Source organism: Hemitrygon akajei, chromosome 7, assembly GCF_048418815.1.
Source record: "Hemitrygon akajei chromosome 7, sHemAka1.3, whole genome shotgun sequence".
Classification (NCBI taxonomy): Eukaryota; Metazoa; Chordata; class Chondrichthyes; order Myliobatiformes; family Dasyatidae; genus Hemitrygon; species Hemitrygon akajei.
In genome coordinates this window covers 78,347,305-78,365,381 of record NC_133130.1, presented here as the reverse complement: position 1 = coordinate 78,365,381, position 18,077 = coordinate 78,347,305, and the positions used below count along the sequence as shown (strand labels likewise).

General features: G+C 39.1%; 1 protein-coding gene across 1 annotated transcript in view; it reads left to right on the top strand.

Moving 5' to 3' along the window:
- The window catches only part of macrod2 (mono-ADP ribosylhydrolase 2), a 1,184,924-nt gene that overhangs the window by 181,011 nt on the left and 985,836 nt on the right, over positions 1-18,077 (top strand). The gene's annotated exons all lie outside the window — the stretch shown is intronic.

The following is an 18,077-nucleotide window of genomic DNA, read 5'->3' as shown; positions in this document are numbered from 1 at the left end:
GGTGGAAGGTGATGACACATCACAATGGCAGTGAAGGCAGAGGAAGGTTGCAGTAGTGAAGGTACCAATGAAGGGTCTTGATCCAAAGTGTTGATTGTTTATTCTCCTTCATAGATTATGTTTGTGGTTAGGGTTATGTTTGTGTCCCGCAGTATGTATTTTTGTGTTTAATAATAATGCTAATAATTACTTTATTGATGCCAAGTGGAAAATTCTTTCATTACAGCAGCAACATTTAAAAACATACTTAGCTGTTTGCAGACTTAACTAATAATAAAGTACAGAATAAAATAATACGCAATAATAATGTACCAATGTGCAATAACAATGAATTGCATTGACTTTATCATTTATCCTTCACATCCACAAGGAGTAAAAACTTTACGTTATGTCTCTGTCTAAATGTACAATGTGCTACTTATAGTAATTTGTAATAAATAGTATATACAACAAGACAGTCAATATAGCGTAGAAAAACAATTGTATCAGCGTGAATTAATCAGTCCATTGGCCTGGAGGACGAAGCTGTCCTGGAGCCTGTTGGTCTGGGCTTTTATGTTGCGGTACTATTTCCCAGGTGGTAGCAGCTGGAACAGTTTGTGGTTGGGGTATCTCAGGTCCCCAATGATCCTTTGGGCCCTTTTTACGCACTCGTCGCTGTAAATATCCTGAATAGTGGGAAGTTCACATCTACAGATGCGTTGGACTGTCCACACCACTCTCTGCAGAGTCCCGTGATTGAGGGAAGTACAGTTCCCATACCAGGCAGTGGTGCAGCCCGTCAGGATGCTCTCAATTGTGCCCCTTTAAAAAGTCCTTAGGATCTGGGGATTCAAGCCAAACTTTTTCAACCGTCTGAGGTGAAAGAGGCACCATTGTGCTTTTTTCACCACACAGCCAGTATGTACTGACCAGATAAGATCCTTGATGATGTGTATGCTGAGGAACTTAAAGCTGTTTACCCTCTCAACCCCAGATCTATTGATGTCAACAGGGGTTAGCCTGTCTCTATTCCTCCTGTAGTCCACAACCAGCTCCTTTGTTTTTGCAACATTGAGGGAGAGGTTATTTTCTTGACACCACTGTGTCAACTTTGCAACAGCCTTGTGACTGTCCACTTGTTGGAAACACCTGCGTACCCCAGCCTCAGAGATGACTACGGTGCAGGTCGCTTCGGCGACTTTCCTCGGGGGCCCGGTGTTGGTGACATCGAACCAAGTGTAAAAAAGATTTAGCTCATCTGAGAGAGAGGCTGCGATGTTGACAGCACCATTGCACTTATCTGCCATAATGTACAAAATAATAAGGTAGAGACTTTTTGTCTATGATGTGTATTCTCCTGTCGCACAGAGATGAACTGTTGCATATGCATATTGCATTTGGGAGGAAAGATTTTCTGTAATGATCCTTGTGACAGTGGATTTGAATGAAGACTGTTACTCTGTTTTGTTAATTCATGAACTGCATGTTATACTTTTTGCTTCAATTTTGTGATTATTTATATTTAAAAAAGAATTGGAACTACTTAATTTGTCATGGAGGAACAGGCCCATCAAAGTTCAAAGTAAATTTATCATCAAAGTATATATATGTCACTATATACTACCCTGAGATTCATTTTCTTGTGGGCAATTCACAGTAAGTACAAAGAAACACAATAGAACCAATGAAAAACTGCACACAAGAGGGCCAAACAACCAATGTGCAAAAGACAACAAACTGTGCAAATACAAAAAGAATAATAATAAATAAACAATACACATCAAGAACATGAGGTGAAGAGTAGTTGAAAGTGAGAACAACAGGCTGTGGGAACAATTCAGTGTTGGGGTGAGTGAAGTTATCCCCTTGGGATCAAGAGCCTGATGGCTGAGGGGCAATAACTGTTCCTAAACTAGCAGCGTGGGTCCTGAGGCTCCTGTACCTCCTTCCTGATGGCAGCAGTGAGAAGAGAGCTTGACCCGAATGGTGGGGTCCTTGATGATGGGTGCATTAGGCTAACCAGTTGTGCCAATGTTTATGTTTCACTTGAACCTCTACCCATTCTGCACCCATCTTTGTCAGCGTATCCTTCAGTTTCTTTCTCTTCTGCATACCTTCACTTGCGTTGCTCTAAATATATCTTCACTGCTCCACGAGAGTAAGCTTACCGTTTGTATCATACCTGGGGTAAAGAAGTTTTGCCTGGGTCATATTGGTGTCTGTCTTATACTTATTGCTAGGTCCCAAAAATGTTGACTTGGACCCTTTGCTTCCACAGATGCCGCTTGACTCCCTGAGTACTAACAACATTCTGTGTTTTTTTGTTTTAAATTCTAGCGTCGATAGTCCCCTTTGTCTTCATGATCTCTGAGCTTTGAATCCTCCGTGGACTACTTACTGGGTTTATTTTGTTTCTCGAAAGAATCTTCTATGTGTTGTTCATACCTTAACTTTAGTCATTTGAGAAGACAGTGTTAAATTTCACATGTCGAGCTCCAACATGGCCTGTGGTATTCTTCTCCTTTTGAAATTTAAATATTTACATGCCATAAAAACTGAAGCCTCAAGCAGGACTTTCTTTCTTTGCCCTTTTCAAATTGAAGTTGTAAACAACTTTTTTCATTTCTGCTGAAGTAGCAAGCATTAAGGATATGGTTGACAAAATGGGATGAAAGGTGTTACTGAGCCGTGCGTGTGAAGTGGTGTGCTAACAACACTTGGCATGAGTCATCCAGTCAGGCTGTGACAACGATTGTGCTTTTTTTTCACCCTCATCTGTTACTTCCCCTGAAACCAGAATTCTTGGAGCATTGTAACTCTTTCAAACTGGCTTATCTGATTTTGCTATCAGAATTTGATAGTTCGGACTAATCTGATTTATATGCTTACATCTGTTTATACAACAATCTGTGAAGTACTTTTCACATAATATGGTAAATTAGCTATAAAACAATTGTAATATTATATCTAAATTTTTGATAGACATCTTAAAATAGGATTTTGTGAGATATTGTAACAATAAAGTACTGAGTCAACACAAATTCTTCAGTAGGTTTTTCTTTTTTAATGAAATAAATTGCCTTTAAGACTGCCAATTCTGTTTCACCTCTGCCAACATTCAGTGATTTCATTGTGACATAACTCCTTAATATTCCAATTTTTCTCTCGTATTCCTTTGCAATTTTGATGGATAAATATCCTTTAAAGATTAGCAATGTACACAGGATTAACAAATGTGTTGTGGATACGGGTCCTAATCCTCTCCTAACTTCTGTGTAAAGATGCACTTTTGAATTTCATTCTTGAAAGAGTTCTCTCCATGTCTCTAAACAGCAGGAATATTCACAATCTGACTATCATGCTTGATTTAATTAACACTTGAGCTTCTTAATTCCATGAATTATAAACCTAGTTCAGATAATTTCTTTTGATGATTTAACCTTTTGAATTCTTTGCTGTGTTCACAGTGAAATTAATGTGATTTTCTTAATCCAACTGAACCTAAGCTGGGGCCTATTTTACTAAGAAGCAAGGTTTTGTTAACCTGTGCTATGCTTGGTAGTCTCATCTTGTAAATGTAGAGTTTTTTGAATATTTTCTGGACTTACCTGTGATGATTGATAACATGGCCTGTCTGCAGCAAGTACACTGTCTGTCTGCTTGGGCTCAGAGTGGATGACCTTGGCCATTGAAATCCTTTTGCTTCAATTTTGCTTTTATGCTGCTGCTTCATGGCCTACTGTGCTATCTGTGTAATCTTTGACAATGTTGAACAGGTAACATTGTACCTCACTGTACAATTGACAGCTGGGCCTTTAGCTGCCTGGATTCCACTTCTCAGAATTCTCTTTAAAACTCTTCCGAAACCTTATCTCCTTTAAGACCCTTTCCGAGAATCCGCCTTCTTTCTGAGTTCTTGGTTAGCATTTGTAACCCCTTCCACTTTAGCCCAGCTTTGTGTTTTCTGTTGGCTTTGTGATGTTCTGCATGGCATTTTTCTGAAGTAACATTGAGAAAAGGCTCAATAAATGTATTTTTGTCATCTGTCATTATGGCACTGCAGCTGAATAGGGAAAGAACTAGTAACAAGAAGCACATCGCTATAGAATCCATCTTTTGCTTATGGGATAGTGTTTCCTTTTTAATCATTAGCAAAGTTGCCGCTTTTTGAAAACATGGCTTGCATAAAAACATGACATGCAATGCAGATCTAAGACTTGAAAATTATGAATTATGCATGTTTGTACAAAGCTTGCAATTTTTTAAGATCTCACACAGGAATAAGAGCTATTTGACACAACAAACTATTTTGACATTTGAATCTCTTTTTGAGAACTTAGTTTTACCTGCTTCTTTTCCTCCCATAAAATGTACATTGTTGACAGATAGGAATTTAACCAGTTCACTGAATCTTGCCTTTTTCGGGTAGCTGCCTCTTTTTGCCATCCCACAATCTGCTGCTGGGAATTCCAACAGGAGATTTAACTGGTTTCTATGGACACTTAGTTATTTGAATAATGCAAACAGTATGCTGTTAAATAAATGATAGAAGGCTCTATCGACAAGCAAAAGGGATTTATCTCCATTTAAGATCAATACATGTGGGATTTTTATTTTCCTGTTCTGCACCGTCCAGAGCTCTCTGGGAAAAAAATTCAGCTATGGATTTCTGCGCCGTCTGATTCATGACAGCAACCTGTAAATCTGTAGACTTCCTTTTGCTTCTGAGACGCAGGTTTCGGTGTTGCAATCCCAGTGCAAAGATTTCAGCGCGGAACTGAAGGATTGAATGTTAGGTGTGTATCGAGTGCTGCACTGCCAGTGGTGGGATTTTTCCACGAATCATTGACCTGAAGCCTTCTGCATGTGATTGTCTAATAACGTTCTGAAGAACCAAGTGTTACCTCTTTCTCAGCCTATGCTCAGCTTTCAGTTAGTATCATTAAAAAACTTTTTCCTGGTGGTCTTCATATTACTTACAGGACTCTGCTGTGCAATGCAACGGTGATTATAGGAAAGGGCATCCAGAAATGTAAATCTGTTCATCCATCTGTCTAGCCTTCTTGCTTCCTTTCCAACTTTATGTATTTATATAATGCGAACATGCATGGATAAGCCCATTTTACAAACTTTTATGCCTAACAACAATGTAAAGAATCTCACACCTAGACGAGGCTCTGTAAAAACGATGGTTCCTTCCTGCTGGTGTGACGAAGAGAATTGGGAAGAGAGAGAGTCAAAAATTTAAAGGAATAAGTACATAGTCAGTTCTAGAAGCATGAAGGTAACAAGATTTTTAAAAATAAAGATTGTTTATTGTCATTCTTTAGTACACGAGTAAAGGAGAATGAAATGATTGGATTGAAACTAAGGATCTGATGCAGCATAAAAACACTAATGGTAAAGAACACAATAAAAACACAACAAAAATAGATATTAAATCAATCTTATAAAACACAATGTATAAGTAACAGTCTATACATAAAGTGATCCAAGGTGATGAGTATGTATTGGTGGTAGGGTTCGTGGGGTGGGTTAACGTGTGGGGGTGTTGTCCTGCCTGACAGCTTGGGGAAAGTACCAGTTTTTCAGCCTGGTGGTTCTAGCATGGATGCTGCATTGCCTCTTCCCTGATGGGAGTGAGACAGACCTGAAGGGATACTGCGAGAAGGCAGGAGATTGGAGGAAAATTAGATCCACTGTGATGAAATGGCAGAGCAGACATGATAGACTATGGCCTAATTCTGCTCCTATATCTTATGGTCTTAAGCAGTCCAGAAGCAGGGTGAGTGAGATTCTTCATGGTATTGCTAGCCTTTTTCTGGCACCTTTCTATATTCAGACATTTGATTAATTAAAAATCAATGTTTTAATTTTCTATTAATTAAAGTAGACTTATTTATCTTTACGAATGCAAGAAAGAGCTATGTATGGTCTCACTCCTTTTAAACTTTTATCCCTGTAGTCTTAAGCACTCAATGAATTTAATTTTGGATAATGTAGTCTCCATTATGTTCAGGTTTTAATTTATTACTTGCTTTAGTGAATGTTTTACAAATGTATAATGAATAACTGAACCATTAACTGTGCAGACACATGCAATCCTTATTTCTTGTGTTGTCTGAGTCCCACTAGTAATCCCTTGAGATTGCAATAGGGATATATCTTTTGAAATATTGGATGGCTCCAGCAGAATGGAGCACTATGAAACAATAATCTCTACTGGTATAATCAGTGCAGTGATATCTTTAGTGATATTTATGCAACCAGAATGCTAAACAGCAAATTTTATTAAGATAGTATTTTCCATGATAACATAAAAATAGCAAATTAGAGTGGAGCTTACAGCCTCTGGAATCATTGAGCAAGTTATGATGAAGTGCAGTTTTCTGCCTGAATTCTGCCGCCTTTTACGCATTTGTGCTCAAAAACCTATTCCCCACTTGACATACAGTACAATTGAAGAGTCACCCCCATTTTGTGCCAGCTGGTGGCGTAGTGGCATCAGCGCTGGACTTCGGGGCGAGAGGTCCCAAGTTCGAATCCGGCTGTCTCCCTTGCACGTTGTCCTTCTGTGCCTGGGTTGAGTGTCGAGCTAGCAACTTGACATCGTAAAAAAAAGACCTGGAGAGGGATGGTCTCCGCCAGGTTTCAGATGCCCAAGACACGCCGTACGATGAGCAATCACCAAAAGATCGGTGCAAGGCTTTTAACACTTGGAAGGTGGCTCAATTTGATACTGACCTCTGGCAGTTTCCTTGTGACTGCATGGATTTTTGCCAAGGTGTTCCAGTTTCCTCCTATGTTCAAAATACACTGGTTGGTGGGTTAATTAGCTGTTGTAAATTGCTCTGAGTCTGAGAGGTAAGTGTTTGAACTGATGGGAATGTGGGAAGAATAAAATATGATTAGTCTAGGGGGCTAGTGCAAACATATGCTCGTTGATCAGCAACAGACTTGTTTTTACACAGTATAAAATTGAAAGAAAATAACTAACCAAATAAAATTCCTCCTGGGAATAATTTCATCATATTTTTCCTGACAGTCTCTCTCAGAACTTCGTATGTTTTTATGTGGTCACTTCGCATTCTTCTGAATGTCTCAATCCATTTAATGAGTGACAATAATAAATACCTATTAAGTTCAAGTACTCTTTGCTTTCTGTGATTATGAAAACGCTATGGTATATAAGTAATAATCCTCCATACCAGTAAGTAACGCTGGTCCAGAGTTGTGTCACCAAGTCTTCATGTAAAATCTTTAGATTTAGCTTTTCCTGCACCATTTTATAATTCTTGCATCTCTGTGAGATTATTCCTTACACTTTATCGTTCCAGTCTCAAAAGCTCAAATGTCTTTGGTCTCTCACGGGCATAAATATTGTTTCATAATTGTGTGTGTTCAGTTTTTGGAAGGGCTATTTGGAACAAAAAAATGGGGAGAGTTATTTGAAATAAAACTGGGAACAGCACTCATTTCTGGCTGTTCAGCAGAGAAAGCAGTTGACTGAAGCAGTGGAGAATCGAGACCAAGTGATTGAAGTCTGTGACTGTTGTTCTTTAAACAGTGTGGCATTTACAGGGGAAAATAAAGAAATACAGTAATATCTATGAAAAGCCATACACAAGTAAAAACAATGTACAAAAAATACAAGACATTTACAGGAAAAATAATGAAATACAACAGAATCTACAAAAAGCTAAATATAATTTGAAGTAGTGAATGAGAGAGAGAGACATTGTTGCAGGACAGGAGCCATTTGAAATGAACAATTGAGCCAATAAAAAGTAGGGGTAAGAGGTAAGTAAAAAGAATTGTAAGTGGGCTCAGCGGGGCAGGGTAAAGTTGGGCAGCTTAAGTGATCGAAGACTCGATAGTTAGAAGAATGGATAGGAGATTCTGTGGCAGTGACAGAGAAGCCATGATAGTGTGTTGCCTCCCACGTGCTGGGACACAGATGTCTCTGGGTGGCTGCAGAATTTTCTGAAGGGGAAGAGTGAGCAGTCAGAAGCTGCGGTGCACATTGGCACCAATGACAAAGGTAAAAAGTGGGGGAGAGGTCCTTTGCAGCGAATACAGGAGTTTGAAAAGAAGTTGAAGACCAGAACCTCCAAGGTTGTAATCTCTGGATTACTCACGGTGCCATGTGCTAGTCAGGGCAGGAATAGAGTGATAGTGTAGATGAATAAGTGGCTGAGGAACTGGTGAATCAGAATCAGGTTTATTATCACTGGCATGTGACGTGAAATTTGTTAACTTAGCAGCAGCAGTTCAATGCAATACATAATCTAGCAGAGAGAGAAAAAATAAATAAAATAAAACATAATAAATAAACAAGTAAATCAATTATGTGTATTGAATAGATTTTTTAAATGTGCAAAAACAGAAATACTATATATTAAAAAAAGTGAGGTAGTGTCCAAAGCTTCAACATCTATTTAGGAATCGGATGACAGAGGGGAAGAAGCTGTGCCTGAATCGTTGAGTGTGTGCCTTCAGGCTTCTGTACCTCCTACCTGATCGTAACCATGAGAAAAGGACATGCCCTAGGTGCTGGAGGTCCTTAATAATGGACGCTGCCTTTCTGAGACACCATTCCCTAAAGATGTCCTGGGTACTTTGTAGGCTAGTGCCCAAGATGGAGCTGACTAGATCTACAACCTTCTGCAGCTTCTTTCAGTCCTGTGCAGTAGCTCCTCCATACCAGACAGTGATGCAGCCTGTCAGAATGCTCTCCACGGTACAATTATAGAAGTTTTTGAATGTATTTGTTGACATGCCAAATCTCTTCAAACTCCTAATAAAGTACAGCCGCTGTCTTGCCTTCTTTATAACTACATTGATATATATTTGGACCAGGTTAGATCTTCAGAGATCTTGACACCAAGGAACTTGAAGCTGCTCACTCTCTCCACTTCTGATCCCTCAATGAAGATTGGTGTGTGTTCCATTTGTCTTACCTTTCCTGAAGTCCACAGTCAGCTCTTTCGTCTTACTGACGTTGAGGTGCTGGGAGCATGGTTTCAGGTTGTTGGATCATTGGAATCTCTCTGGACAAGTGTGGCCTGTATAAGAGGAACCAGTTGCACCTGAAGTGGAGGGGGACAAATATCCTGGCCAGGAAGTTTGCTAGTGCTATTCAGGAGGGTTTAAACTAGTTTGGTAGGGGGTGGGAGCCAGAGCACCAGGTCAAAAAATGCAGGGATGGAGAGGAAGGTAGATGACAGGGCCAGTAAAACCAGACATGAGCAAGGTAATAGATACAATAGGACAGATGTGTACTTTAATGCTAGGAGTTTTATGGGTAAAGGTGATGAACTTAGAGCATGGATCAGTACATTGGAACTATGATGTGGCTATTACAGAGGCTCAGTTGAGAGAGGGACAAGAATGGGTGCTAAATGTTGCAGGGTTTTGATGCTTTAGAAAAGATAAGAGAGAGAGGTAAAGGGGAAGGTGGAGTTGTACTACTAATCAGGGACAATATCACAGATGCACTCAGAAGGGACATAGTGGAGAGCTCGTCCACTGAGTCTATATAGGTAGAATTCAAAAATAGGAAGGGTACAATCAGTCTGATGGGATTGTACTACAAACACCCCAATACCCAGTGGGACATTGAGGAACAGATATGCAGGCAAATTAAAGAAAGTTGTAAAATCGATAAGATTGTTGTCATGGGGGACTTCAACTTCCCTATTTTAACAGTGGCCTTCTTGGTGTGAATGATTTAGATGGGGCAAAATTTGTTAGGTGCATCCAGGAGGGTTTTAAAATCAATATGTAGATTCTCCAGCAAGAGGAGGGGCTGTACTGTTGATCTGGTGTTGGGTAATGGGCCTAGCAGGTGAATGAGCTTTCAGTGAGTTTGAGAACAGTGACCACAACTCCTTTAGTACTAAGATAGCTATAGATAAGGATTAAGTATAGACCTTACAGGAATGTGTTAAATTGGAGAGCATTAGGTAGTAACTAGGGAAAATTAACTGGGAGCTGCTGTTTTTGGGCAAGTCCACATTCAACATGAGGAGGAAGTTTAAAGATCAACTGCAAAGAGTATGGGACAGGGATTTTCCAGTCAGAATGAAGGACAAGAACAGCAAGATAAGAGAACCTTGGAACCTGGCCTAATTTGGAGTATTGTGTGCAGTTTTTGTCATCTACGTACAGGAGCGATGTAAACAAGTGTGAGGGAGTTCAGAGAAAATTTATAAGGATGTTGATGGGTCTGGAAGAGCTGAGTTGTAAGGAAAGACTGAGTAGGTTAGGACTGTAGTCCTTAGAGCATAGAGGATTGAGAGGATATTTGATAGAAGTATATGAAATTAAGGGGTATAGATAGGGTTAATGCAAGTAGGTATTTTCCACTGAGGTTGGGGTGAGACTGGAGCCAGGGGTCTTGGGTTAAGAGTGAAAGGTGAAAAGTTTAAGTGTAACATGAGGGGAAACTTCTCACTCAGAGGGTTGTGAGAGTGTAGAATGAGCTGCCAGCACAAGTCATGTGTGCGAGCTCAATCTCAAGGTTTAAGAGAAGTTTGGATAGGTACATAGATGATTGGGTAGAGAGGCTATGGTCCTGGTGCAGGCCAATGGAAGTAGGTAGTTTAAATGGTTTCAGCAGGACTAAAGGCCTGTTTCTGTGCTGTACTTCTCTATGACTCTATGGATGTTGAGAGAAGTGATGAATTTAGTGGAGAAGAAAAAGGGAAAAGTCTGTAAAGCTTAGGAAGGTAGAATCAAACAGAGCCCTTGAGGATCAGTGCTAAGTGTATTCATATGCTGGGATATTTCGAAGTAAAGGAGGAGGTTGTATTGGGTCTCTTTGTGAGTATTAAAGTGGCTAAATCCCCAGGGGCCTGATGGGATGTACCCCTGGTTATTGAGAGAGGCAAGAGATGAGCTGGCTGGGACCTTGACCAATATCTTTGTGTCCTCTCTAGCCACAGGCAAGGTCCTGGAGGACTGGTGAGTAGCTAATGTTGTTCCATTGTTCAAAAAGGGAACCAGAGTCAATCCTGAGACTATTACTCAGGTGGTAGGGAAGTTATTGGGGAGAATTATTAGGGATAGCATTTATGAGCATTTGGAAACCCATGGCCTAATTAGTGAGAGCCACCCTGGGGCAGGTCATGGCTTCCTGACTTGATTGGGGGTTTTGATGAGATGACAAGAGTGATTGATTAAAGTAGAGCTGTAGATGTTGTTTGCATGGATTTTAGTAAGGCATTTGACAAGGTCTCTCATAGGAGGCTCATCTGTAAGTTGCTCATGGTGAATTGGCCAACCGTCTTGCCCATAGAAGACAGCGGGACTGATTCTAGCTGGAGGTCTGTCACTAGTGGTGTTCCACTGGGATCTGTACTGAGACCTCTGTTGTTTGTGATGTATATAAATGACCTGGATGAAAATGTGGTTGCAGATGATATAAAGCTTGGTGGTGGTGTGGACAGCACAGAAGACTGGCAAAAGAATGTCATCGGATATAGATCAGTTGCAGACCTGGGCAGAGAAATGGCAGATGGAGTTTCCCCTGGCCGAGTGTGAAGTGTTGCACCTTGGCAGGTCAAATGTAAAGAGGCAGAGCACTGTTTGGGGAAGTGCCTTGGCAGTGTAGATGAGCAGAGGGATTTTGCAGACCAAGTCCATAGCTCCCTGAAAATGGTGATGCAGGTTGATATAGTGCTTAAGAAGGCATGTGTAATGCTTGCCTTTATTAATAGAGGCATTGAATTCAAAAGTCTAGAAGTTCTGGTTGCCCAACCATAGGAGAGATGTTCAGGCTTTGGAAAGGGTGCAGAAGAGCGTATAAGAGGGTGCAGAAGAAGGCATTAGAGGACATGTGCTATAATGAGAGGCTGGACAAACTTAGGTTTTCTCTGGAGCAGCCGAGACCAAGGGGGAGATCCGATAGAAGTTTATAAGGTTATGGGAGGCAAAGATAGAGTAAACAGACAGTATCTTTTTCCCAAGATTGAAATGTATAATACCAGAGAACATTTAAGGTGAGAGGTGGTAATTTTAAAGGAGATGTGAGGGGCAAGATTTTCTTTCATACAGTGAGTGCTGGGTGCCTGGAGTGTTGATGGAGGCAAAAACATTAGAGACTTTTAAGAGACGTTTACATAGGGGCGTGAATGGGAGGAAAATGGAAAGATATGGCAGTTGTGTAGGTAGATGTGATCAGCAAGGTTGCCAATTTGATTAGATCGGCACAACATTGTGGGCTGCAGGGCCTGTTCCTGTGCTCTCGTACATTCACTGAGAGGAATCGGTTGGATGACCTTTGCAAAGACTAGTACAGGGACCTAAGACTGAATGCGTCATTTTGTGATTCTGTATGAGTCTTCAGATATTCCTTGGTATTATTTTGTTTTCATGAATTGTCAGAGATGCTTGTTGAATGTTTAGCCACAAGGCTCGTTGTGCTTTAACTAAAAGTGCCGCCTTCAGGATGTTTTCTTTGGTGGGAGGTCTTGCTCTTTTGTTGCAGTGAAACAATTTGCTGTGCTTGAGTAACTACTGACAGTAGCTTTAACATGTGTGAGGATAAAGCCTGTTATTTATTTCTGCTGCCTGGTCAGCACTAACACATAGCAGCTTTTAACTTCTGTGTTCAATTTTAACAGCTGCTTCACCTGATATGTCACACAGAATCACATATAGAAGAAAGTAGTTTGCATTTGTATTCCGACTTGGACCTGCTTTATATCTGATAGGAGGAGGAAAATTAATAATTAATGAATTAATGGCATTTGATGTGCATTTCATTGGATGCCAGTCCCGCTCTCCTCTATTGGCTGTGCTTTAAAATTTTGATGGTAAAGCATTTTAGTTTAAATGCAAATGGCCGTTTTTCATGATGTATGCAGCCCAGTGGATCAGAAAGCAATTGGGTACTTGGTGTTGTGGTAACACACTTGGTTTTTATAGGAACAGTGGCTGTGAGTTTAATTTCTCTTGGGAAGACACAGCAGATGAATAGCATTTCACAAGTGTTGAGAATAACTTTGAAACATAAGCTTGGCAATCTAATTACTGGCCCTTTTCACAAGAAGCAATCAATGTTAACGTGCACTTAAGTTTAAAATGTGAGTTGATTTATTCCTGAGTGTGCATTCCTGGATTCACAGAGACTCATCAATAGATAAAATACTGTTACAAAAATTAAGGCATTCCACTGCAAGGTCAGGAAAGTATTTGCTTTAAAAGCAGCCCTTTATTTGTTATTGCTGCTCTGATGCTACCCCTATTAAATATTAAAGTGTTTGAAATCCCCATAATTCTTCAGGTCTTGTGATAAAATGGCGGATCCCATGGCATGAAATGTACCTAAACCATTGTTAATGGAATGGCTTTGCAAGTGAACCAGAGGATCAGTGTTCTATGTCCAAAATAGTAAACAAAAATGCACGGATTTTCAGTGTGAGCATTTCTCGATATAAGTACATTTCTTGGTTTGAAAATGAGGGAATTTTCCTAATTAATTATTTGCACATCAGAGCTAAGGATGGTTAAGACAGATACAACAGTAGCTTTCAAAAGGGAATTGGATGAGCACCAACGAAAAACTGTTGCAGAGCAATGGAGAATATTGTGGCATAGATAAGTTAGCACAAAAGGGAAAAGGTGTAAGAAGGGGAATGGCATTCTGTGTTGCATCTTTCTTTGATTGGAAATTTGGAGTAAACAGGATTAATTGGTAGGCAAAATTTAGCTCGGGAATGTTATTCAGCTGTTCATTTAAAGAGGGTGTTCAAAACCCTGTTGAATTTGTATTTTTAAGTTTAAAAGATTCATTGGGCATAATGATAACAGATGAGTTTAAGAGCTTGAAGCGGAAAGAGGTTATTTGGTCCCTCTTGCCTGCTCTGACACATTATAATATTATGGTTGATCTTTTACCTCAATATGACCTTTTTGCAAGCACCATATCACATGGAACCTTAGTGTTTAAAAATCTATTGATTTCTTTCTTGGTTACTGTGCCTCCAGAACCCTCTTGATAAAAGATTCAAGCAGGTCAGGCTGCATCTATGCGAAAGAGAGCAAAAATTCTGGTTCTACCTGAGACATTACCTCTGTTTCTCCTGTTAGATGCATCCTGTCCTACTGAATATTTCAACATTTTCTGCTTTTAATTTCCAGAGATCCTCTCTTCTCTGGGTGAAGAAATTTCTCCTCATCTCTGTCCTGAATTCCTGCCCCTTTAGTTCCAGACTGTGACTCCTGGTTCCAGATATCAGGGATGCAATTGTGTAATAATTAGCACTTTTTTCCACTCTGAGCTTGTGGGAGGAAGGTCATTGATGAAGCAGCTAAATGTGATTGGGCTTGGAACACTTGCGTGCAATTCCTGCAGTGATGTTCTAGAGATGGGATGATGGATCTTCATCAGGCACATATCTTCCTTTGTGTGAGGTAGGCAATTTTCCCTTTGACTTCAGTTTTGTACAACTCTTTGACAGCACCCTCAACCAAGACTGCCTTGATGTGAAGGGCAACCATTTTTACCTTGCATTTAGAATTTAGTTACTTGGTCTGTTTGGACGAAGACCGTGATGTTGCCTGCAGGCAATCAAATATTAAGAAATACAATGCCAATTTGCCATTTGTCCCTAACAAAGACAAGCTTCAAATTCAAACCCAATATGATATTCCAGACAAAATTAGATTGTCACATCCCTTTTGCATTTTTATTTATTGAGCTTTATTATTTGCCTTGTGTATTACAGTGCTGCTGAGCTATCTGTCCAGCTATTATTAAAGGAATATGTTTATAACCAAGGTCATTCTTGTCTCTCATTGAAGTATTTTCCAGTGTGGCACAATTTAAGGACAAAATATTTTTTATCGTGTGTGTGAAATTTTCCAATTCTGTCTTTAACCTTTCCATCCGAACAATGGTTTGTATTCATTTTATCAGCACTTGGTCCCATTTGAGCACCTGGTGCTTGTCCATTGTTTATCTTTTCTCCAGGAGAAATAATTTGATAGCTGTAAACTGAACGTTGCCTGTATCTGCGTGAAAACACTAAGTGCAGACAGATAAAATTACTTCCCTTCAACCATCTCAGCACCCCACCTACCACCTGCTATCTCCTATTTTATTTATGTATAAACAAAATTGATTTCTTTTGAAGTATAATTATTACATCCAAAGGGTATTTCTGACTTTATTAGTCAGATTAAAGTATGAAGTATTATTAAACACATGGTTTATGTAATACTGGAAGACCTGCCTTGTTGCTGATACAACAGGTTTAATAATTAAGCCTAGCAATTCCAACAGGAGTTTAAAATGACTTGGTAATGACCTGTGTTTTGTCGCTTTTTTAATTGCTAACTGCTTGGTATGATATATTAATTCAGAAAGCAGCCAGGGTAGGTAAATGTCTTTGATTTTAATTACTTGTATTGTGGCAGATTTTGTGACAAGACTGAATTTTGTTTTTAGCCCAGAGAAAGGAATGAGACATTTAATATTCATCTTGTTCTTCCAAATATTCCAAAGCTCTTTTCAAATTGAAATCTGAATCTGTGGTAATCATAGCAGCAATGATTCATCAATTATTATTAAGGTTATTGTTAAGTTCAAAAATGAGCTTGGAGAAGATTTGATTTTCTCTATCTTGTCCCAGTGAGAGTGAATGTTCTCCATTTAATAACTAAATATAAAGTATTTGATATTGCTTAAGCTCCTAAATGGCTTCATGTATTAGTATTTAGATAGCTTGTAGTACCAGTGAATTATCTATTGTGTGGTGCCAGATAATGCAAGAATGTCAGATTTCTCTCAAGTACTTCTTCATGCAAGATAGGTGTACCTGGTGAATCATGAAATTGTTTTTAAAAATCTGAAATAATCATAATCTCATTTCAATCACACACATCCTTTTGGGTCCAATTTAACAGACTCAGACACTGCCAAAGATTGACTGTACTTGGACCAAGTAGGCAAACATTTATTTTGCCTTCATTACAATTGGCAGAAGTGAAAAACTGAATCTGATTTATGAAGTCAGCAACTTAATCCGTTGTAAAACCAAACACTATGAAATCAAAGTTGATACAAAAAGATATATAATTGGCTAAGGGGATGGAACTTGTGTGGTATATGCCTTGGTTTTGTTCACATGCTTAAATATGCCTTGAATTTACTGTGAAAATAGAAACTGGTGAATAAGAAATAGTTTTTATCTGAAGTTCCTGTATTCTTGCCAACATAATTGAAAATAACCTTGAAATAGTCTTTCTTTTGGGAAGTATTTTGAGCATTTTCCTTTCATATCTTCTGCATCATGATGAGACTCTAGATGACCGTACAAGTGGATATAAGTCTAATTTGTAGTCAGCAGTTTGTGTTTTATTACCGTGAGTATTCAAGGAGCTAATTAAGTAATCTGCATTTTGATATTTTCAGTCCTTGAAGTACCTTATATGTAGCTGTGCTGATTAATACCATAAACGCTTGGGTTGGAAATGAGATGGAAATACAAGTATCAACAGCAGTAGGCAGAGGCCTGAATCTAACGTTGTAATGTTACAGCTGTTTGGATCCGATTCTGAGTGCAGCAGGCTTTAGAAAGATGATCAATCCTTGGAAAAGCTACATTGGAGATATGGCAGGAATGAAATGCCATCAGGAACTGGTGAAGCTCAGGCTGCTCTCCCTTGAGCAGAGAAGGCTAAGGAGTGATTTACAAGTATTGAATAATGTGAGAGGTTTTGGAGACTGAGGAAATTACCACCAGCAGAGGGGCAATGACTTTCAAAGATCATAAATCTTTATTATGTCCATTCTAGCTAATTATAACCTGATAATTGGAAATGGCTGAGAGAAATCCAGAGAGGCCAAAACACTTCCTTCAAAATTATCTAGATCCTAGCGAGTGTTGTTCGCAGTCGGCCAGTTAGTGATGAAATTAAATGGTGGTGGGGGGGGGGGGAGCAAAGCAAGAGTTGGGAAGATAGCTGAATTTGTATTTGATCTGAGGTAATTCAGTGCTGGTTGCAGGTTTATAAATGAAGTCCACAGACCTCAGAATCTCAGTCTTGTGCATATGATCTGGTTTGGGTGGCAAGGAACTGTAAAGCAATCAAGCAGGAAAATCAGGTAGAAATAAGATGTGAAACTTTTTACCTTGCCTTAAGACTTACTTTGAAAGTAAACAATGATCAGATGTCTCCCTTCCTCTCATCATGAAATCCATCCATCCCAATTTTTGTTGGCAAGCTCTGGAATTCCCTTAATAAAACTTCCTTTTAAAAATAGGATGCTTGCCCATTCTATTATCTTCTTATATGGCTTGGTGTCAAAATTTATTTTATAAGGAACCTGCAAAGTTCTTTTGCTTGCTGTACAATACTGAAAATGTCTTAAAAGACAAGCTGTTGTTACCCTACCCCACAAATTATATTTTGATCATTCTAGAACTTTAGGTGTAGGTTTGAAAATAGGGCACCAAATGCTTATCTATTTAGTGGTATGTAATTTTGTATAGTTGGGACTTTTATCTGTTACTCCATTAGCTCTCCGGATTGACAACCATGTTTGCCTACTAAGAGTCAGTCATATTCAGAATTTATTGGTTGTCAACTGTTTGTTTCCCTGAGGACACAACTAATAGCTGTATTAATATGAATGCCCATTTTTGATAAATTTGTTTCTTTTTTGCACCTGGACCCACATGGACTAAGTCTGTACCTCATGTACCAAGATCAAAATGTCTTTACTACAGTGTTAGCTTAAAGAACTTAAAGACTGAAGTTATATTTCAAAACTCTTTCTTGATCCTGGTGTAGGATGCTGTTAGCATTTTACATGTATAGAGACCTCACTATATCATTGATTTGATTTGTTCTGATTAGTTTATTGATGCTTGGATCAACTAAAATTTTATTCATTAACCCTCTAATGTTCTAAGATGTGAAATTGAAGCAAATTGATTCTTTACCTGGAAAAATATAATATTTGAACTCTTTCTGAAAACTAAATTGTATTTGCCATCTTTAATTTCCCCCAAAGATTAGCAGCAAAGGTTTATTTTGTATGTTGTATTCCTTGAGAACAAAGACATCCCCCTTTTGGCCCTGAA